We start from the raw sequence: 24837 nt of genomic DNA on the forward strand, positions 1-24837 counted from the left end.
ATATCTTGAGTTGGGAGAACCTCATTAAATTCACTGATGTGTGTCTGGTTTTTAAAATGTTAGATGGTCTGGCCCCGCCTCCACTTAGTGATTTTATTCAACAAAGGACTCAAAGCAGCAGACAGACTAGATCTGCTTCAAGAGGTGATTGTGTCATTTCACAAAGGTCAAGCTCTTTTAGCAAATCTACATTCTCTGTGAAGGCAGCACACTCGTGGAATACTCTGCCACCACACAAACGCGCACAAAACATGTACAAAACATTCAAACATAGCCTTAAGGAATGGCTGGTTGCCAATCAGGCGTGTGTAGACCTGAGTGTCCTCTGAATCCTTGATACTGTGTGGGCAAACCTTAATCTTTAGGTGAAATTCCTAAGGTGGCATTGTGATGCTCTGACTATTGGTTAATGTCCACGTAAACTTTAAACCACATCCCACCTTCCTCTCGCCACACGTGCATTGATGTACTGTCTGTCCTGCCTGCTTGTTTCGTCTATATGTATATTTGTCTTGTTCAGTGTCGCTATTTTCCATTTTGATGTGTATGTTATGTGCCTCAGTGTTATATATGTGCTTGTACTGTAGGTGGGTTTGTTCTGCCTGACGCATGCTGCAGCCTGTTATGTCTGCTCTGCTCTAGTGTCGTACACTTTTCTTTTGCTTATATGAGAGTTGATTGTATGAGATATTGATTAAGACTGAAACATGGAGAGCACAGCTACTCACATCTTTTTATTATAGTTGTCAAATGTTTGTCTATACATATATACTTTTTATGCTTACAAACATATTGTGCGCATGTCTTGGCGATGTTTAGTCAGCCACTGTGTGCTAAGAAAGTCTAGTCTGAGACCCAGGACAGCACTAAATGGGCCTTGTGGGAAGAATGTTTTCCCAACAGTATTCCTGTTTTGGAGTGTTTCTAATGGGACTTCTGGGTCTCGAGTAGAAGGTAACATTTTGAAGTGGCTTTATCTGTTTGGCACATAGCTCATTCACGTATTTATTTTATTGCCTTCATGGAAAAATTTGGTTTAGTCACACTCAAGGGCATCACACAAAATATTCGCAAAGTCTTACACATATTACAACACAAGGCAATACGTTTAAGTGACATGCTGCTTTGCTGTTAATGACTTAACCGATGAGCTCCTGCTCTATGGTTTTCACTTCTGCTAATGTACAATGTATATCATCTTTGTATCACGCTACATAATATTTGAAGTGAATATTTATCTATCTGTGTAACTGCTGCTGCATATCATGTGGTTTGCTGTGTTTAGATGTATCTGTTATTAGATAGTGTATTCCTCTTGCAGTCTTAGTTGCGTATCAAGAGAATGACTCTAAGGGCTGATGCTTGCATGCAGTACAGTCCACATAATGGCTGATGATAGGCTCTGTCATCAGATGAGTGGTGTTTCTAGGTGGACAAAAATGGTGGGGCAACAAGTACTGTGGACAAATGCAAAACGTACACATACACAATTTTATATTTTTACATGATACGCTCTTTTACATTTACCACATAGTTTAAGATAATTAGGCCTCTTGAGCCAAGCACAATTAAAGACCCAGTGTGTAAGATTTAGTGGCATCTACTTGTGAGTTGCAGATTGCAACCAACTAAATACCCCTCAGCTCACCCATCCCTTTCCAACCGTGTTGGAGAACTACAGTGGCCTTCAGGTAGGGATAGTTATATTTAGGATTTTAATAGATAATATATTTTAATAAATATCTAACCTTGCATCACCAGCCATTAGTCCAGATAGTAGCCTACTTATCGAGACTGCAGTACAGCTGCTTTCTTGCAACTCTCTGTGACTCTGTCTGACATTGTTAATGGCAACGGTGAGTACAAAAGAAAAAACATCATAATTCTGCTATATGGTTGTACAGTTTGCTTGTGACAGGTCTCAGTTTGAGAGAGCCTGATGACAGATTTGTTTGTCAAAAAAAATGATGGGGCAGGCAAACGTGTGGCTTCTTCTCCAGCTGTCTTTAATTAGATTGTATATAGATTAGAAAGCTTTATTAATCCCCAGTAGGGAAGCTCATTTGCCACCAAATCAACTCATACAGACAACAAACAATAGACATAGCATTCACAGTACACAACAAATAGAAAACACAGTACAACGAATGCACAACACCATAAGAATCCATTTGAGAATAGCAAAAAGATGCTACATCTAAAAAACACATCTAAAAGTATTCATTAAAAAATATGACCGCTGCTGGAACCAAACACCTTCTAAATCGTTCAGTAGAAAACTGAGGCATTCTTAGTCGCTCACTGAATGAGCTTCTGAGTCCGTTAAAGACGCAGTGTAATAGATGTCCTTCAAAATACACAACCGTTTTCAACTTGCTCTTTTCTACAGTGTCCTTAAGTGGGTCTGGGGTAGGCTGATCACTGAGCCAGCCTTTCAGATCATCTTATTGATCCTATTTTTATCATCCGCAGTGATGCAGCCCACCCCCACCCAGCAGAGCACTGCATAAAAGAGGACACAAGCTAAGGTTCCCTGATAAAAAACATGAAGAATAATAGTCTTGACTTCACCTTCTTGAATACAGCATCGGTGTTCTTTTTTTCAGTTCAATTTACTGTCCAGGTAGACCCCAGGATATTTGTATGATTGGACAATTTATATCTGCTGACCCTTAATTGTCACATGGGGAGACCTCCTCATTCTTCCCTCTGAAATCAATAACTAACGTTTTTGATTAATTTTAAAAGATTTGTTATCACACCAGCTGACAAATGATTCAACCTCTTGTTTATAGGCCAGGTCATTATCAACTAGGGCAGTGTCATGTGAAAACTTTTGGATTTTACAGGACACCTAACTATGCCCATATTCAGGTGTATAGAGTGATAATAATAGGGGGATGAAAGCCTGCCCTGTGGTGTTCAGGTTAAAATAGTGTCAGACCGTTTTTTATCAAGCCTGAAATGAATTTCGCTACATTGTTGTCTTTATTTGTTGTTTGGCAGGGGCTACCATGCAATGTGCCACCTGCCCATCAGGGCTAACTAACATTCATACTGTAAAGTAAAGCAATAGAGGCTTCTTAGTTTGCTCAACTCCGTTTAATGGATCACCGTGTGTCTCACTATACATGCATCTGGAACTCCCGTTAACCCCCAGTATATGCGCAAGCGCATTAGACTACCGTATATGACATCTCCCCCTCTTTTGAGTGTTGTGTCAATAACATCAAAGGAACACTCAGACAGCACATAACATAAACCAAGATTAACTCAAATTAACTTAAATGGAGACATTTCAACATACAGTGGTCTCTTTCCAATCAACCAACAAATAAACATTATCAACATCAATGGCTGTATAACTTTATTTTTTTAAAACAAATCAACATTACCACATCCATGTCAGTACAACTTTTCTTTTCTCTTCTCCCCCCCCTAAAGGCCATATAATCTGCACTTCTACAGGTCAAGCCTGTCGACTTGCTTGCACACCCGTCCAGATCTGGTCACAGTCTGACCGGGTAGAGGGGTTGTGGGTGTGGCCACACTCTGACTGACAGGAACAGTCTCTAACATGTTAGCTCTGTCAGAGTGTGTGTCTGTCCCTGTGATCTCCCCGTGCGCTGCTGGGATGGGCTGGGGAACCGGTCCCAGTCTTTGCACGCACAGATGGAAACAAGCACGTTCGTGTATTACATTCCTTCTCGGCACAAAGTACTCATCGAACTTTCCAAGCACCCGAACAAAACTATCTCTATGTCCATCTTCGGTAAATGCAAACGAACGGAAGATGTTCTCCGACTCGCTTCCCATAGCGTATATCAGGCTGCTAACCTGCACGGCGCCATCTTCTTTGTCCAGCTTGGTGGCGGTTCTGAATCTCACAAAACGCTGCTTCCACTCCGACCATTCTCCTGGCTTATCGAAGGAAAAGTTTGTCGGGGGATTGAACTTTGCCATAACTCCGTTTTCACTTCTGACACCATGTAAAGTAAAGCAATAGAGGCTTCTTAGTTTGCTCAACTCCGTTTAATGGATCACCGTGTGTCTCACTATACATGCATCTGGAACTCCCGTATAACCCCCAGTATATGCGCAAGTGCATTAGACTACCGTATATGACACATACAACATTCACAAACCCATTCATATACCCATTCATACATCGACATTCACTTGCGGAGCCGGGGATCGAACTGCCGATCCTCACATTGAAGGATGACCCGTTCTTCACTGAGCCACAGTTACTCCTCTGGTATCGTGTCAGACAGCCACGTTTCTGTTAAACATAGTAGGCTGCTATGTCGGTATTTGCCATCATACCTCAAGTAAGCTGTCAACTCATTTGCCTTAATAACCAAGGAGCAGACATTCCCCATGATAGCAGAGGGTAACACAGGTTTGTACCCCCTAAAATGTTCTTCAGCCCCCCCCAAATAATTTGGCATTATTGGCTTTAAAAAAATTTAAAAAATGTATTTATTTTTATTTTGGTGATGTCATTAAATTAAACTATTGTTTCTCACATGGACAAGTTATTTATAACTCTAACATGCTACATATGTGCCTGCGTTCTGGTTTGTATGTTTTCTCCCCCTTCAAATTACAATCCAACAGCCTATCATCATACTTAACGATATAAACCCCGGGCACTAGGATCTTGGGGAGGCTGCTGTGCTGGCTTTCGCACTCTGCCAAGTAACGTCTCTAGTCAACGACAGCCAGGATTATAGCTAAGGAGTTTAGTTCAAACTACGTAAATGATGCACGGAGTGAAATTGTAAGTACAGGTTGTTACAGAATGTGGCTATCTGTAGTTGTTAACGATTGTTACCTGCTTAAATTTAGGTTTACTTGAGGCAAATGAAAGGGAATATTGTAGTGGGCTATGTTAATACTAAGCCCCCCCTTTCTTTGAACCCTAGAAATGCCCCTGCTCATCCGTCCTGTCTCACAGGTCAGGCTAGTCTGGCTGTACCTTGCTAGCCTCCCTTGCAGGTAAGATGACACTGGGTTGTTCAGGCCTTTCGGAAGTTGGAATGTGGACTGCATTTTCCCCAAGGCTGGCAGACGGAGATGGAGTAACTCAGGCGACCATAAGAAGCTACGCACAACAGGAGAGAGAGAGACTTTCACCCAACCAGAGTGGTGCCGATATCCGTGTAAGACCCAGTGTAGGTGTAGTTTCTGGCTGAATATAAAGAAAGGTTTCTGAATACATGAATGCTTCTGCTCAGGATATTGTGACTTGACTTCTGTCTGTAATTTGTTTCAGCTGCTTATGGAAATGACAGATCTGTTCAATGGTAATTCCATGAATTTGCTTATGATTTCCATGGCTTATGAAAAGGTATTTGTTATGTTCCCCGTTTGGCATTTAAGGGATGCGGGGAGTAACGATGTAAATTTCCCGGGGAAAGAGAGAATGAGCACTGATGAGGGTTTAACAAAAGGGGTATTTATTGCAGATTGATTAAATGCTCGCAAGGACCCAACTGAAAACTACTTTCTTATCAAAAGAAAGCTACACTACTTGAGGATATACAAACAGCACACACGGCTTAAACACATGCTGGAACACCCACTGACACACACAGCGGTTTGCCCAAGGCGCTCCTCTCCTTTTAGCCACCGCTAATCGCGATTGAACGCAGCCGCGTCCAATCAGCTGCTGCAGCTGGCATCCGGGACAGAGGGTGGCATCCGAGGACACTGAGGGTAAGCAGAGGGAGAGCACAAGCACAACACGGCACGTAACACCCCCTCCCATAAAACCAAACACTTGTTTGGTCACAACCAACCCCCACCAGACATGTATTTACATTATAACAAAAAACACACAAACAGCACACACTGTTTAAACACAAGGCTTAAACACAAGGCTTCACTACAGCGGTTTGCCAAAGGCGTTGTCCATGAGGAGCTCCTCTCCTTTTATCAGAATTGGAATCAGAATCAGAATCAGAATCAGCTTTATTGGCCATGTATGCTTACGCATACATGGAATTTGTCTCCGGTTTCCACTCCGCTCTCAATGTACAAACACAAATTTACAATAAACAAGAAAATATATGTATAAAGAATAAAAAAGGGCAGCAAAAAAGTAGAACGGATGTAGGTATAAACATTTAACAGCTATATACAATATAAGTATAAATATATATCCGAGAGAAAAAGTGTATATACATGTGAACATAAACCTATAGACAATGGCATGAATTGTAAGTGGTGGTAGTAGTGCAGTATAACTTATTTATTGTTCATCAGAGTGATGGCCAGTGGAAAGAAGCTGTTCCTGTGTCTGGTGGTTTTGGCATACAGAGCCCTGTAGCGCCTACCAGAGGGGAGGAGTTGGAACAGCTTGTGTCCAGGGTGTGAGGGGTCTGCAGAGATCTTTCCAGCCCGTTTCCTGACTCTGGAGGTGAACAAGTCCAGGATGGACGGCAGGCTGGAACCAATGATCCTCTCTGCAGACCTGACAATCCGTTGCAGTCTGTTCCTGTCCTGTTTGGTGGCTGATCCAAACCACACAGTGATAGAGGAGCAGAGAACAGACTGGATGATGGCTGAGTAGAACAGAATGAGCAGCTCCTGAGGCAGGTTGAACTTCTTGAGCTGGCGCAGGAAGTACAACCTCTGCTGGGCCTTTTTCCGGATGGTGTTGATGTTGGGAGCCCACTTCAAGTCCTGGGAGATTGTGGATCCCAGAAACTTGAAGGTCTCCACAGCAGACACCGTGCTGTTGAGTATGGTGAGGGGGGGGCAGTGTTGGGGGGCTCCTCCTGAAGTCCACTGTCATCTCCACAGTTTTGAGCCTGTTAAGCTCCAGGTTGTTCTGACCACACCAGAGGACCATGCTGTTCAACCTCCCGCCTGTACGCAGACTCATCACCGTCCCTGATGAGGCCGATGACCGTTGTGTCGTCTGCGAACTTCAGGAGTTTGACCGTTGGGTCCTCTGAGGTGCAGTCATTAGTGTAGAGGGAGAAGAGCAGTGGGGAGAGCACACATCCCTGGGGGGCGCCAGTGCTAATAGTCCGAGTACTGGATGTGATTTTTCCCAGCCTCACCTGCTGTGTCCTGTCAGTCAGGAGGTTTGTGATCCACTGAGAGGTGGAGGCAGGCACAGTGAGCTGGGAGTTTGGGTTGGAGTATTGCTGGGATGATGGTGTTAAACGCTGAGCTGAAGTCCACAAACAGAACCCTTGCATATGACCCTGGGGAGTCGAGGTGTTGCAGTCCCATACTGACTGCATCATCCACCGACCTGTTTTCACGGTAGGCAAACTGCAGGGGGTCCAGCAGGGGTCCTGTGATGTCCTTCAGATGGGTCAACACCAGTTTCTCAAAGGATTTCATGACCACAGACGTCAGGGCGACGGGCCTGTAGTCATTTAATCCTGTGATGGAGGGTTTCTTGGGGACGGGGATGATCGTGGAGCGTTTGAAGCAGGAGGGGACTTCACACAGCTCCAGTGATCAGTTGAAGATCTGTGTGAAGATGGGGGCCAGCTGGTCAGCACAGACTTTCAGGCAGGAGGGTGACACACCGTCTGGGCCTGGTACCTTCCTGATCTTCTGTCTGTGGAAGAGCCGACTCACATCCTCCTCGCAGATCCTCAGTGCCGGTGGGGGGTCGGTTGGGAGAGGTGAGAAGGAGGCAGGGGGTGTAGGTGATTGTTTGATGGTGGGGTGTGTGAAAGTGGGCTTATCAAACCTGCAATAGAATAAATTCAGGTCGTCAGCCAGTTGGTGATTGGCCTCAGTGGGGGGGGATGGTCTCCTGTAGTTGGTGAGTACTTCCAGGCCTCTCCAAACTGACGAGGGGTCGTTGGCTGAAAACCTTTTCTCCAGCTTTTCAGTGTAGCTTCTCTTAGCTACCCTGATCTCCCTCATCAGTGTGTTCCTGGCCTGGTTGTAAAGGATCCTGTCCCCACCTCTGTAGGCCTCCTCCTTGGCCCGACGAAGCTGCCTGAGTTTCTCAGTAAACCAGGGTTTATTGTTGTTGAATGTGCAGAAGGTTTTATTCGGCACACACATGTCCTCACAAAAACTGATGTACGATGTCACAGTGTCAGTGAGCCCATCCAGGTCTGTAGCAGCAGCCTCAAAAACACTCCAATCAGTGCAGGCAAAGCAGGACTGTAGCTCCAGCTTTGCCTCGTTGGTCCATCTCCTCACAGTCTTCACCACAGGCTTTGCAGTTTTGCAATTTCTGCCTGTAGGTCGGGAGAAGATGGACCAGACAGTGATCAGAGAGTCCCAGAGCTGCACGAGGGAGTGAGTGATATGCATCCTTTATTACAGTGTAGCAGTGGTCCAGTGTGTTTTTGTTCCTGGTGCTACACTTAATATGCTATCTGTATTTAGGCAGTTCTTTGCTGAGGTTTGCTCTGTTGAAGTCCCCAAGAACAATGAGCAGGGAGTCTGGGTGTTTGTGCTCCATGTTGTTGATCTGCTCAGCCAGGTGTTGGAGCGCCTCACTCACACAGGCCTGTGGTGGGATGTAAACACAGACCAGAATGAATGAGGAAAACACCCGCGGTGAATAAAATGGTTTGCAGTCTATTAAAAGTGTTTCTAGGTGAGGGCTGCATGATTCCTTTAACACTGTGACATCTAGGGTTGTCACGATACCAAAATTATGACTTCGATACAATACCTGCCATAAGTATCATGATACTCGATACTTACAATACGATACCAGAATTCAATACAATACCACAAATACGATACGATACTGGTATATTTATCTATATACCAGTTCCCTTTTTTACCAGCTTGTTCCTGCCCAGCTTTTTGACACTTAACAAATGGCATTAATATTGGTATTAGCCTACAGCAAGATATTAATGAAAACTACATGGTGCCATGATTGCTGCTAACTCTGCTGGCATCTGTCTGACAGAATAGGATATATGAGCTATGATGTAAAATAGTTTATTCCAGCTCCTTTAAGATGCTTCAAGTGTCAAAGAATGGGACACTCCGCAGGGCAATGTAAGGGGAAGCAGAGATGTGCATGAATACGGAAAATGTGGTCAAGATGTAAAAATTAAATGTTGTAACTGCGGCGGTGAACACAGCGCTGCTTTTGGAGGATGCCCAGTTCAAATACAAGCAAAGGAAGTGCAGAAATATAAAATACTTTACAAGCGTCTTATGCGGAAGCAGCTAAACAAGTGAAGGAAAATTGTCACGATCAGGCTTTGCCTTGTGTGGTCTGTGTGGTTCTTTCTGTAGCTCCTCACTCTACCTGTCAGCCTCAGCACCAGTCTAAATCAGCCACTCCCTCAGCACCAGTCTAACTCCCTTCACCTGCCCCTGATCACTAATCAAGCACTCCCTCATCAGCACAACTCTCCTCACCTGTTCTAGCCACTATTTAAACCCCTGCCTCCCAGTCACCCACTGCCAGATCATTGTTTGTGTTCATACCTACCCGCCCGTTTTGCTCGTCCTGTTCCCGGTTTCCCAGTCTGCCTGCCCTGCCTCGTCCTGCCGGATTTCCCCCCTCGTCTCTTGTCTCGTCCTTGGATTCCCTGTTGTGTTCGTATTCATTAAAACCTTTTTCTCACTGCATCTGACTGTCTGCGCTTGAGTCCTCATCATGCCCCGTGACAGAAAATGATAAAGTTACATCCAGGGAAACCCACATGATATAAGAGAATCTGGGATTAGACAACCTCCTGTGGACCTTCCTCCTGTCCTAGATCAGAGTCAAACGGAGTTAAATCCATGCATAAAAGAGATCAATGAGGACACGCTAGTTGTAGATAAAATCTGTTTCGTGGCCTTCATCTGCAAAACTATGAATTTTGCAATTCAACAAAAGAGAAAAAGTGACAGAATAAAGACAATCGTAGAGGCAGCCATAGAGATACTGGGGATTAAAGAAGTTAAGGCTGATCTGATTCATAAGATGTTGAACCCTCCTAACTATGATGGACAGGTTCAGGGTGATTAACCTCATAATGGTGTTGCATATCCTACAATGGAATGCCAGAAGTCTAATTGCAAATGGGCAAGAATTCAAGAAGGTTGTAGCTGAGCTGACAGTTACACCAGATGTTATTTGCATTCAAGAAACTTGGTTAAAACCTCAATTGGACTTCTTCATTTCAGGATACAGCTCTGTCAGATGTGATAGAATTGGAAAACAAGGTGGAGGGTGTGTAACATTTATTAAGGATACCTTAGCATCAGTGGCGGCTGGTGGAAAATTTTCTTGGTAGGGCTGTGCCACATCCAATTAATTTTAGCAAAAATCCCAGAATGATTTAATGCAAAAAAAGGTATCAAACACACATTACTACTTTGCAGTTAGATATCTAATATTTATTCCAACATGAAAATAAAGCAGGAAATAACACTTAAAAAAACAAGTCAGGACATCGTATTTTTGTCACCCTCACAAGTAATTCAGTATTATCCATCCATCCATTTTCCACCGCTTATCCGGGGTTGGGTCGCGGTGGCAACAGGCCAAGCCGGCCGACCCAGACCTCCCTCTCACCGGCAACATGTTCCAGCTCATTCTGGGGGATCCCGAGGCGTTCCCAGGCCAGCTGGGAGATGTAATCTCTCCAGCATGTTCTGGGTCTTCCCCGGGGTCTCTTCCCAGTTGGACGTGCCTGGAAAACCTCCAGTGGGAGGTGTCCAGGAGGCATCCTAATTAGATGCCCGAACCACCTCAGCTGACTCCTTTCGACGCGAAGGAGTAGCGGCTCGACTTCAAGTTCCCTCCTGATGACCGAGCTCCTTACCCTATCTCTAAGGCTGAGCCCGGCCACCCTACGGAGGAAACTCATTTCGGCCGCTTGTAGCCGCGACCTTGTCCTTTCGGTCACGACCCAGAGTTCGTGACCATAGGTGAGGGTAGGAACGTAGACCGAGTGGTAAATTGAGAGCTTTGCCTTCCGGCTCAGCTCCCTCTTCACCAAGACGGTCCGGTGCAGCGCCTGCTTTACTGTTGCAGCCGCACCGATCCGCCTGTCGATCCCGCTCCATCTTACCCTCACTCGTGAACAAGACCCCGAGATACTTAAACTCCTTCGCTTGAGGTAGGCACTCCGTCCCCACCTGGAGGGAGCAATCCACCGGTTTCCAGCAGAGAACCATGGCCTCAGATTTGGAGGTGCTAACTCTCATCCCCGCCGCTTCACACTCGGCTGCAAACCGCCCCAGTGAATGCTGGAGGTCATGATCCGAGGAGGCTAACAGGACCACATCATCTGCAAATAGCAGAGAGGCAATCCCGAGACCCCCGAAACTGACGTTCTCCGCCCCCAGGCTGCGCCTAGATACCCTGTCCATGAAAATCACGAACAGGACCGGTGACAAAGGGCAGCCCTGGCGGAGGCCAACACCCACCGGGACGTGTCTGACTTATTGCCGAGAATGCGGACACAGCTCCTACTGCAGTCGTACAGAGACCGGATCGCCCGTTGTAACGGGTCCGGCACCCCATACTCCCACAGCACCCCCCACAAGACCCCCCGAGGGACCCGGTCGAAAGCCTTCTCCAAGTCCACAAAGCACATGTAGACTGGTTGGGCAAACTCCCAGAGCCCCTCCAGTAGTCTTGCGAGGGTAAAGAGCTGATCCACTGTTCCACGGCCGGGACGGAATCTGCACTGCTCCTCTTGAATCTGACGTCCGACAAGCGGTCGGAGCCTCCTTTCCAGCACCCTGGCATAAGCCTTCCCCGGGAGGCTGAGTAGTGTGATACCCGGGTAATTCGAGCACACTCTCCGGTCCCCCTTTTTGAAGATGGGAACCACCACCCCGGTCTGCCATTCCATGGGCACTGATCCCGACCCCCATGCGACATTGAAGAGGCGTGTCAGCCAGGACAGCCCAACTATGTCCAGCGCCTTCAGCATCTCAGGGCGGATCTCATCCACCCCCGGAGCCTTGCCACCAAGGAGCTTTTTGACAACCCCAGCGACCTCTGCCAGGGATATGGGTGAGCCTCCCCCTAGGTCCTCAGGCGCTGCCTCCTCTGCAGAGGACATATTGGTCGGGTTTAGGAGTTCCTCAAAGTGCTCTTTCCACCGCCCGACGATCTCCTCCGTCCGGGTTAGCAGTTCCCCCCCCCTGCTGAGAACAGCCTGGGGTAAGCCCTGCTTTCCCTTCCTGAGCCATCGGATGGTTTGCCAGAACCTCCTTGAGGCAAACCGAAAGTCCTTCTCCATGGCCTCCCCGAACTCCTCCCATGCCCGAGTTTTAGCATTCGCGACCACCGCTGCTGCAGCCCTTCTGGCCTGCCGGTACCTGTCAGCTGCTTCAGGAGACCCCTGGGCCAACCAGGCCTTGAAGGTCTCCTTCTTCAGCTTGACGGCTTCCCTCACCTCCGGTGTCCACCACCGGGTTCTCGGGTTGCCGCCACGACAGGCACCGATGACCTTCCGGCCACAGCTCCTAGCGGCCGCATCCACAATAGAGGCTTTGAACATGGTCCACTCGGATTCCGTGTCCCCAACCTCCCTCGGGATGTGTGAGAAGTTCTTCCGGAGGTGGGAGTTAAAGACCTCCCGGACAGGGTCCTCCGCCAGACGTTCCCAGTTTACCCTCACTACACGTTTGGGTTTGCCGGGTCTTTCCAACCGGTTCCCCTGCCATCTGATCCAACTCACCACCAGGTGGTGATAAGTTGACAGCTCTGCTCCTCTCTTCACCTGAGTGTCCAAGACATACGGTCGCAAATCAAATGATACGATTACAAAGTTGATCATTGATCTCCGGCCTAAGGTGTTCTGGTACCAGGTACACTTATGAGCCACCTTATGTTCGAACATAGTGTTCGTTATGGCCAAACCGTGGCAAGCACAGAAGTCCAATAACGAAACACCATTCGGGTTCAGATCGGGCAAGCCGTTCCTCCCAATCACCCCCCGCCAGGTTTCTCCGTCATTGCCCACGTGAGCGTTGAAGTCCCCCAGGAGAACTATGGAGTCGGTAGGCGGCGCCCTTTCCAGGACCCCTCCCACCGACTCCAAGAAGGCCGGATACTCCGAACTGCTGTTTGGTGCATAAGCACAAACCACAGTCAGAGCCTTGCTCCCCGCAACCCGTAGGCGCATGGAGGCGACCCTCTCGTTCTCCGGGGAGAACTCCAACACAGCGGCGCTCAGCCGGGGGCTCGTGAGTATCCCCACTCCCGCCCGGCGCCTCTCACCCTGGGCAACTCCGGAAAAGGACAAAGTCCAACCCCTCTCCAGGAGCTTGGTGTGGAGGTGAGTCCAACTATTTCTATCTGGTATCGCTCCACCTCCTGCACCAGCTCTGGCTCTTTCCCCGCTAGCGAGGTGACGTTCCACGTCCCTAGAGCTAGTCTATGCCGCCGGCGATCGGCATGCCCAGGCCTCCCGCCCGACCCGCCGCCCGGTCTGCATAGCACCCGACCCCGATGCTTGTCCCTGCGGGTGGTGTGTCCACAGGGTGGCTGCTCCATGGTGTTTATTCGGGCTGAGCCCGACCAGGCCCCATGGGCAAAGGCCCGGCCACCAGACGCTCGCCTACGAGCTCCCCTCCTGGGTCTGGCTCCTGGAGGGTGCCCCGGTTTCCCTGGTCCGGGCGAGGTGGCTATAGTCCGTGGGCTAACTATCATAGGGTCGTTTTGAACGTAATTCAGTATTATGTATTTTATATATATATATATATATATATAATATATAATCTAATGTTTATTTATTGAGATGCCCCTATGAACCTTGTTTGTTGGGGAAACACCCAATCACTGTGGTGAGGAAACCTGCATGTTTTTCTGACAGATTATTTGTAGAGGAATTTTGCTCTTCTGTGGCAAACCTCTCAATAACCTTCTTATTGAAGTCAGGAATGTCCCTGACAAGTTTCTTCTCCATGGAGAGCATAGCCAGAGCATTAAGGCGATCCTGTGTCATGGTATTTCTCAGGAAGGTCTTGATCCTCTTCAAAGTAGAGAAACACCTCTCGGATTCAGCTGTGGTCATGGCTGTGGTGATGAGGATCCTGAGAAGACTGACAGTCTCTGTGAAGGTGCTCTGAAGGTTGTTTTCCATGAAAAACTGGTACATAGGCACTGCACCACTGCAAGCCTTGAAGTCACTGTTCTCATAGATGAGGGACAGTTCTGTTTTGAGCTTGGCCTGGTTCAACATGGGGTATGCCTCCACTGTGGTTTCAAGCGCTGAATCAGGGAACTTCACAGTGTGTTGTGGGAACAACTCTCCATGCAACAGTGTTGCGCTGATGAGGTGCTGGGTGAAGGAGAACCGCTCCTTGGCATGCATCAGGATGGTATCACATACCTGTAAAAGAGATAAGCTTAAAATTTGCAATAAAGCTATTTTGATGAAAGTGATTCTGATTAAACACTTTCCAAGTCAAGTATATGCCTTTTGAAAATTCAAAAATACAATGTGTGTAAAATCTTACAAAGAACTTTAGATGATGGGAAATTATAACTAAATCATCAAAATGTATCAGAAGGTCAGTTACCAGCTTGTCCTCCCCTTTTCAAGGAGACAGACGACTATGTTACTGAATATTTGACTACTTCCTGTAATTAGCATACACACATACTGTATAGTATACACACATATAGTATATGTCTGTGTGTGAGTGTATAAAGTATATATATTGACAACTACATCACAACTTACCTCTGTAGCCAGCCTCTGTTGTTCTCCTGGTCCCAGCATCCTCCGTTGCTTTTTGGGCTGGTGCTGCTGGTCAGATGCACTGTCCCCACACAGAGAGGAAATAGAGGCTCTGTTCCAAAAAATTAAGTTTAAGTTGCTAACTTGCCATCTTCAATAACAACTAGGCCTCTTCTAGAAATTGACTTGGTGGACACCTGAATAAGCCTGTTATTAGAAATTGTGTTTAATAACTACCTGCATTATTATACAAATCTTCTTTTTCCTTTTAAACTATTTAAACAAATATCATTGTGATGTTCTCTATGATAATCATTCACTTTGATGACTAGGCACATTTAGGCTTTCTAACAACAAAAGCTTTATTAGCCAGTAGTAGATATAGTTATTTACCCGATCGTTAGAATGCTGTCTGTGAACCTTTGGACAAGTGACTTAATGAAGACAGGGTCGATGTTCCTCTTCTGCAGCTGGTTGAATAGCATGTCCACATTTGGCATGATCTTGTGGAACAATGCCAGGAAAAAACAGAAAGTCTTGTCTTCAAGCATCCTCACAAAGCCCCCTGCCTCTCTGACAGTTAGGGGATCAAAGTTCCCAGAGTCTCTGATGGCCTGGAAACACTTTAGGAGGTCATCCTTGTGCTCGTACACAGTATTTACAGCGCGACTGTGGAAGTTCCACTGTGTTGTAGAGGCTCTAGGAAGTCTATGCGCAACCACTTGGTCAAGCACGGTGGTTCGCTTGGGTGACCTGGAGAAGAAGGCAGAAAACCCACCAAGGTCAGAAAAGAAGGTACGGATCCTGGGGATGTCTGATGTTGCCTTCTGCATGATGAGGTTCAGCTGATGCGCGTAGCAGTGGACGTAGTGAGCATTTTCGTAGACATCCAATATCTTACGCTGCACTCCGCCGGTGGCTCCCCTCATTACAGCAGCCCCATCGTAAGCTTGGGCGATAAGTTTGGCCTTTTGTCTGTTTGGGAGAATAGCGCTTAGCCTCTCCATAAGCGCTGTAGCGATGGTGTCAGCGGTTGCGTTCTGGATGGTAATGTACTCGAAAAACCGCTCTTGGATGTTACTGTTGGCGTCGATGTAGCGTAGCACAAGCACCAGCTGGCAGTGGGTGGAAATGTCAGTCATCTCGTCTGCTTGAATGGCAATAAAATCAGCGCTCTTTACTTCCTCCTTCATAACCGACAGCATGCAGTCCAACAGCTCGTTTTGTACCGTCTTTGACGTGCCTACCTCTTAAGCTCGGGCCCTATTTGTAGGCCTCTGCTCGAAAATAGCATACCCATACTAAAGTGACCATAGTTCTGTAACTACAAGATCTATTTTAATAATTTTTGTTGATATAATCAGATCACAACACTTGTGAGATTGTTCAGATGGGTAATATTGTGTATATGTTGCTGGTTAATATAGTAATGAAGACATTAGACAGCTCAAATTGAAAATAATAAGGTTCACCTGAAAAAAAAGCACTTTTATTGATATAAGGTTGTTGAAATAATGCAGATATCTCCCTAAAAACTCACCCAAATCATAGCACATCAAGATCAGTAGTTGCTGAATAAAGGTTAAAGTGGGATAAAGTGAAGAATAAGAGGCTTTAGTAGAGAGCAGTCAAGCGAGGTCATCATTTTCGAACCAGCTGTTGCAGCTCTTACATTGTACTTTTATATACTATATAACTATATATTTCACTTTTTTATCACTCATATTATTCAATACATCCAAATACAGCTGTTAGGAATCATTTTGAGATTCCTAACACCATCAGAGCCTGTTTCTGGCTGTCATCTATAGGATTTTCTCAGTTCATGTGTGTGTATGGGGCTGTAGCTCAGCCTATCATCGGTCGATTTCAGTCAATAAGCCCTCCTTCGACGCGTCAGAGTCTCAGGAAGGCGTGTGTCGAATTTGGTGTTGATTGAGATAACTTTCAACCAGTAAAGTTGCAAGAAGTGCCACGTCTCCCCGAGCGTAAATTTCTGCTCGCTGGAAGTTTGACCGCTTGCCCATGCTGGATTGACCGCTCTTATTCTGGAAACAGCTCGGAAGTAAACAGGATGCAGTTAGCAACAATGATTCCAGCTTTGAAACGGATAATCTGCGACATTATTGTACTCATTTTTCATAAAACTTGGCCACATACCTACGATTTTTTTCGGCGGAGGGCAGTACGAAGGTACGTTTGACCACTCATAGCTGTCTAGTGCTTCCACGGAGTGAAAAACCGAAGTTATTTACGCGTTTGGCCACGGGTGCTAATGCCATAAAATGCATTGCAAAGCTAGGTAGCCGCTAGCATCAGGGTGCAAATATTGATTTGCGGTACTCATAACGGCGATTTCTGGCCAGGATTTCATGCTTTTATGCCACGTTTTCTAGATGCTTATATTAGTAGTCTATAGTTGTGTTTGGAGTGTGTAAGAAGTGACTTATATGATAGTGTTGCTCATACGTTGCTGTTTAATCCGGAAAAAAAATTGTACCAATCCACAATATTACCGAAGAATAAGGCTATTTTCCGAACATGCTTTTCAGGGGTGCTGAGCCCGAGAGCCCCCAAATTTGGGGGCGTCGTGTGCAAGATTAAACACGCTAGCTGTCTTAAGGTGCTCCTCCAGCACACCGTCGAGGGAGGCAACAAAATCCACCAATCCCCTGAAAATGCCAGGGTTGTCCGAGGAGTCAGTCTCGTCATGCCCACGCAAGGCCAACTCAAAAGCCCCACAAAACTTCACACAATCAATTATTTTGGATAGAATGTGCCTGTTTTTATCCACCTCCTCATTGTGTTTCCTCACTGCAATCCTGTGTCCGTTGTCCAACTGAGTTGCGATGTTCACTTTGCCCAATATGGCTAGCTTGACGGAGTTATCCATGTGCATCCTGGTGTTCTCATGTTTTCTTAATTTTTCAGACAGGTGCTTCAAGTCCCTCACTCCCGTAACTGTCCATGCTGAATCTGCCCCCGTTGTTTTAAAAAGCAAGCATGGAAAGCAAAATACGGCATTAGCACGACTGCATCCAGCTAGCCAAACTTTCTTGGTGTACCAGTCTCTGGAGAAGTGTCGCGTGTGCTGCTTCCCTTTCACGCTAGTCTGCTGTGTTATTGTGAGGTCAGGTTGATCTGGGCCCAGTTCTTTTACCTGTAGTTTCTCCGCCAAAGTTCTCCTCTCAAACGGGGTCTTGGAGGAGAGATTTTACCGAGTTCAGGTTGAGTCTTGTGTTGGGATCTGACCCTGCTCTCCTGGCTGGCTCAAACAAAGGAGCAGCCATGTTCCTTCCTTTCACCAAAACGCCTGACCTGGGGTCTGCAAGAAACCTCGTGCCGGATGACCACACCCCCCAGCTCCAGCAGAAACCTGATGCTGGTCCCTCATTGGCCAAGAAAGGGCCCCCTACTGGTTGTGCCACCTGGTTTATAAGCCTGAGCACAGCTAGAATTATTCCTCTTCAGTCCAGACACCGCTGGTGTAAGGAGATCCACAAGGCTCTCTTCACCTCCGGACTCGTCCAGGGGACAAGAAGATCCACGAGGAACCGCGGCCTCATCAAATCCTATCAGGTCACATGTAACATTCGCTGGTCGAACAGACTGTGTTTTATTTTGAGTTTTGGATCCTGTAGTGCGAGAACGGATAACTCCTATGCCCCGTTCTCCCACCCTTTTTGTGTACACACCGCCGGCAGGAGGTAACAATCTTTCCTTGCCGAAGATTTCCGGGAAGGACGACCCAAACCTCGTCCCTCAGCCGAAGTTAAAAAGCCCCTCTCTGCAGCGAGGAGGCCGAGTCTGCGCCAGCCAGCCCCGAGGCCGCGCCACCGGGAGACCTCATCTCTCGAGGACTGACTGATTCCCACCACGGGAAACGTACCCTACCGAACGAAGCTTCTACAAGTAAGAGTTACTGGTATCTGGGCCTAGCTTAGCTTAGCTTAGCATTAGCTTAATTTAGCCTATTCGTTATGTCGTTGTTATTCCTGTATCTTGTTACGTTAAGTTACTGTCGTGTTATAACGTGTTATGGCGCAAGCATCGCGGACCACGGAGTCCCGTTATATTGTGTATTTCCTGCTGTAACTGTTTGCATTAGATCCGTCGCTGCTAGTGGATGTGGAGGTTGTGATTTTATCACTTCAAAGACCAAAACCACGGTGGCAGAGCCTCGTCTCGCCGACCGAGTTTCGGGGTGATAGGAGGGCAATACTCGCATCTCACCGCAGTGATAAAGATCTGTTTTGTTTGGGGATTATTTTATTTTGTTTGGTTTTATTCTCTCTTCTTTAAATCGGCTCTGTGAGTGAGATCTAGAACCGCAACTATCACCGTACAAGCGTGACCGGTCGGTTCAGAATCCGACCGCAGAGTTTACGAGTGATCAGCTGTTCCTCACATTCTCACTGCAGCGCCGAGCACCGCGCTCAGAGCTCCTCTCTCTCTCTCTCTCTCTCTCTCTCTCTCTCTCTCTCTTCCTACTAACCCGCATACACATAGTTAGATTCACTGATTTTGGGTGAACCTCTCAGACACGTGGTCGCGTAATCTATTGTCCCAACCCACATTGTGCGCCGTCCCACGTGGTTACACGTAGCCACCTCTCAGCTATCTTGTCGCGGGTCAATAGACTCCGCCATCTTTGCTTGTAGGCTCACACGCCCCTTTTTAGGTTACGTACCATCACTGTTTGAGTAGGGCCCCCCCCCCCCCCCCCCCTTTGTTTCCACACACTCACACACACACTCACACATGTACATATATCTATATACATATCCTTACCCCACTTTATTCATTTGACTTTAGGTATTAGACATATAATTGTATGATAGTGTTTGTTGATTTTGATAGTACTTGATTTGATTATTAATTATTTTATTTAATAAACTCTGTTATATTTTAAAGAGCAGTGGTCTGTGATTACTTGTGCATATGTGTGTAATAATAACTGGATGTAGTGGCCTGTGCTCGAACTTAAACCTTCACTTTCACTCTGAATGTGTAATAGTACTCAGACTATTGACATTATGAGTGAACGCTAATTATGAGACTTAGTTTTATTGTTTGGTTATTGGTCCCTGTTCGCAGGGTGGTGCCCCGTTATTATTAATAATCATTAATAATTGTTACTGACATTAATAATTCTATTGATGTCAAGAATTTAGTTTCTTAGATGCTGATAACCCAAACACGCTCCTCTACGTTCCCAACACTTGGAAGAGTAGCGCTAGTGCTGGCACTCGCCATTGTCATGTTGTTAAAATGGCGCTTCTCGAGACTAGCCCTGACGAGAACGCGCAGCTAGGGGGGCAAAATCGTTTTGGCTAAATTGTATGTCACTCATTTATATCTTTAATCAGCAATTGACTAAACTGCTTCATAGACCCGCCTCTTTTGGGCCAAAACGATTTGGCCCCCCTAGCTGCGCGTTCTGAGACGTGTCATGCACACAGGCGGAGAGCACGAGCAGACGAGCACACAGGCGGAGAGGACGAGCAGACGAGCACACAGGCGGAGAGGACGAGCAGGAAAAGCATATATTTTGCGCAGATATCACATTTTACACATATTACTGGGTACATTCCACAGTTCAAAAACACAAATATTGGCAATTTGTATAATTCATTATTATTATAAAAAATAATTTCCTTTTTTTTTTTTGTGTGGCTCAAGGTGGGGCCAGGCCCCATGGCCCTCTATTGGCCAGCCGCCACTGCTTACCATAGAAAGATTAATGTTCCAGAACAGTATGAATGTATTATGATAGAAGTATGTAGTCCAAGAGGAGATATCAAGTTTGTGAACTTCTATAATCCTTGTAAAAAGCCATCTATGGAAATGTTTCACGAGATATCAGGAAATATTGGAAAAAGAGAAATTTGGTGTGGAGATTTTAATGCTCACAATACATTATGGGGAAGTGAGTTCACTGATACCAACGGAGGGGTATGTGAAGAATTTATAGAGGAGAGATCATTCATTTGTCTTAATGATGGAAGCGGTACCAGGGTAGATGTTACTCGAAATTCAGTATCCTGCTTAGATCTTACATTAGTCTCAGGAAATATGAGTAATTTGTGTGGATGGAATACAATGAATGAATCTAATATAGGGAGTGATCACTTTCCTATATGGTGCTCATTAAACTGTAGTATCTTTATTCAGAAGGGTAATATAATAGAAAGATTGTGTTTTTCTAAAGCTAACTGGGGAACATTTAAAGAATGTTGTAGGAAGTCATGTGAAGAAATATCTATTGAGGGTGATGTGGACAGTTGTTCGAGAGTAGTGACCTCTATGATTATTGGTGCTGCATCAATATGCATTCCTAAGAGTAAGGTGAATGGGGAAAAGAAAATGGTTCCATGGTGGAATGATGAATGTAAAAATGCCATTAAAGAAAGAAATCGTGCCTTCAGAAAGTTAAGAAGCCTTTTGATCGATTATCAAAGAAAGAGAGCGGTAGTACGGAAAGTTATTAAGTCATCAAAGAGGAATGCATGGAGGCAATTCTGTTCAGCTATTGGAAGAGAAATAGAGTTACGTGATGTTTGGGCGATGATCAAAAAGAGGGAAAAGAAAATCAATTAAAATCCCAGTTTTGATAGACAGAGAATATCGGGCAATTACAAATGAGGAGAAAGCTGCGTTATTGGGGAAGAAGTTTGCAAATGTTCATAGCGGAAGTCATTTACATGAGAGGCACAGACAGAGAAAAGAAGACATTTTAGCAGCACATACAGAAGTTAAAAAGAAAATGGTCAATGAAGGAACACCTCTTGATGTGGAGTTTTCAATACAGGAGCTGAAAACAGCGTTGGAGGGAAGTGGGTATACTGCTCCAGGTCAAGACCAAATATGCTACGCTATGTTGAGACAATTACCAGAAGAAGCCTAGAAATTATTCGTAAATTGTTTAATATGATTTGGAGGGAAGGTGTAATGCCAAGCAGCTGGAAGAGTGCTTTGATTCTACCTTTTGGTAAACCTGGTAAAGACCTAGCTAATGCTGGCAATTACAGACCAATAGCACTGACATCTCATTTGTGCAAGTGGATGGAAAAGATAATCATGAGAAGATTAACTTATTTTATAGAACAAAGGGGCTTGCTAAATAAATCTCAGAATGGCTTTCATGAAGGTAGATCGACACTTGGCGCATTGATAAAAGTTAGCAACGAGGCAGAGAAAGCAATAAGTATGAAGGAGATTATGGCTATAGTCTATTTTGATATAGAGAAAGCATATGACTCCATGTGGAGAGAGGGCCTGTTGATTAAAATGTATAAAATAGGTATTGGTGGAAGGATGTATAACTGGATATTGGATTTCTTTTCTAGTCGATCATTCAAGGTAAAAGTTGGAGATGCCGTGTCAGAAGAATTCACTATAGTAAATGGGATCCCTCAAGGTAGTGTTATTAGCCCTATATTATTTAATATTATGATAAATGACGTCTTTATGGACATTGACAGAGATATTGGCTCCTTGCTATATGCTGATGATGGAGCAATATGGAAAAGGGGAAAAAATATTAGACATGTGATCAGTAGAATTCAAAAGGCTATAACCAATGTTGAAAAGTGGTCGTATGACTGGAGGTTTAAGATGTCTGTTGCTAAGTCTTGCAATATTTAGGCTTAGGGTTTGATGAAAAATGTTTGTGGAGAACTCATATTAAGCATATTGAAACTAAATGTAAAAAGGTGCTCAATGTTATGAGAGCAGTTTCTGGACATGAATGGGGAGCAGATAAACGGTCACTAATGGATATCTATAGGGCTATTATACGAGCATGTATAGATTATGGATGTATGGTGTATGGAGCAGCTGCCAAGAGTACATTACAAACATTAGATAGAATTCAGTTCAGAGCTCTAAGACTTAGTATGGGTGCAATTAAATCCACCCCAAACAACGCACTTCTGGTGGAGGCTGACGAACTGCCATTAAGCTTAAGACGATCAAAACTAGTTCTGGCATATTGGGTGAAGTTAAAGGGATCTGCAGAGGAACTTCCCGCAACAAATGTGCTGTATGAATGCTGGGAATACACCCAAAGTAAAGGCAAAGGGTTTGGTTGGACAATCAGTGCAATAGCCAAAGAATACGGTTTAACTGGGTTAGAGTATGGTCCCAATGTAATGTGGGGAAATGTTCCTCCTTGGATACTACCAGTTCACAATGTGGATTTAATACTCATAGAAGAGAGGAAAAAATGGATGGAAAGAAACTTGTATGACATTGGACATCAGACTCAAGTATACATCAATAATAATTATTATAACTATCTGCAGATTTATACAAATGGATCTAAAGATAACGGGAATGGACACATAGGATCAGGGGTAATCATACCAGAATTTAGGGTGACAATATGCAAACAAATTAATGACAGACTGTCTGTCTTTACAGCCGAAATTATGATAATGTTGAGACTTCAAAGACTGGGAATAAATGTTCAATTTTGCTGGGTTCCTGCTCATGTAGGTGTGGAGGGCAATGAGAGAGCAGATATGATTGCAAAGAGAGCACTAACACTAAAAGAAGAGGATATATTGAATATTCCTTTTGGAAAGGGGGAAGCTAAAGCATTAATAAGAGAGGCAGGACGGGAGTTATGGCAGAAGAAGTGGGACAACGACAACAAGGGAAGACATTATTATAACATTCAGAAATCCATAAATGTGAAGACATACAAAGGGAAGTATAGAAGAGAGGAGGTCATAATATCAAGGTTAAGATTCGGACATACAGGACTTAACTCAACTCTGTATTTAATGGCAAAAAAAGACTCCGATAAGTGCACTATTTGTAATGTTACTGAAGACGTGGAGCATGTTATCCTGAAATGTCAAAGATACAATTCAGACAGGTACATCTTGAAGCAAAAAACGTGTCAGTTAGGACGGAAGTGGAGTTTGGAGGGAGTTCTGGCAGCGGATGAAGAATGGCGCGAGTGCTGCAGGGCACTGTTGCGATTTCTTAAAGAAATGGGATTAGACCGTAGGATTTAGTTGTTAGTAGGTGTTGTTTAGGTTTATTTATTTAGTTATTAATATATATATATATATATATATATATATATATTATTTTATTTTATTATCAGAACAGTGAAGAAAAGTTTACCCTGAAAATGCACACTCCGGTACAGTAGGTGGCGGCATGCACCTATGCAAGTTGGTTGCGATCCGCCATTGGAATTTAAAGAAGAAGAAGTAGTCTACTTACCAACCACCGTAAAACTAGAAGAAGAAGAGAAGAGAAGAGTAGCCAGCCTACTTATCGAGACTGCAGTACAGCTGCTTTCTTGCAACTCTCTGTGACTCTCTGTCTGACATTCATAATGGTGAGTACAAAAGAAAAAACATCATAATTCTGCTATATGGTTGTACAGTTTGCTTTATATTTAACAATTAGTTTGTGGTGCTGTTATTGTATTTTTCTGCATTATGTTTCTGTATTATTCCAAGGCAATATATTCATTTAGCCCGCAGAAGTGATTTTTACTGTAAATATTTTGGTTATTGTAGCAATTGTGCATTTGTTAGCATTAAGAGATAAAGGCAATAAACACATCTTTTATTCTCAAAATTATTTAAAATCTCTAGTGAATTAAAATATTAAAATCAACACCATGCTGTATCATGTGGCTGAAAAATGTCATCAAATGTAAATATTCCTGATAGTTTGGGAAACTGTGCTGGACTGCAAAGTTACATTTTGTTCACTTATTCAGATACCACATCTTAAAATCTGAGCCTGTGCTCATAATTTTGGCGATGGTCCAAGTTTTCTGAATAGTTAATTTTGCTCTCACCTTTGTCTTATTGCACCTTGCTAAAGAGTGACATTTAGAAAGACCCAGGCAAGGATGAGGTCATCCCAGAGTTTTAAATGTGAAACAACTGGACGCATTCTACTTTATAATGCAGCAATGCAGCTCAAAGCAGTTGATATTTGTGAAGCAATGCTGCTTGACAAGCGTGTTATTTGAAGTCTAATGAATCTCAACAACATTGAAAGCTGCAATTCCTTTTTACTGCAAATGTAGTTGTGTAATATTGTTACGGTGAGAAGACAGAACTTGTTCATATATGACACCCCCTGATGATGAATTAATAACATGTAATCATGCTGTCAGATACAGAGGAATCAAACAGACTCAGGTGTCAAGTCT

The sequence above is a fragment of the Anarhichas minor genome, unplaced genomic scaffold, assembly GCF_050575085.1.
Source record: "Anarhichas minor isolate MPS153535 unplaced genomic scaffold, ASM5057508v1 ptg000058l, whole genome shotgun sequence".
Taxonomy (NCBI): domain Eukaryota; kingdom Metazoa; phylum Chordata; class Actinopteri; order Perciformes; family Anarhichadidae; genus Anarhichas; species Anarhichas minor.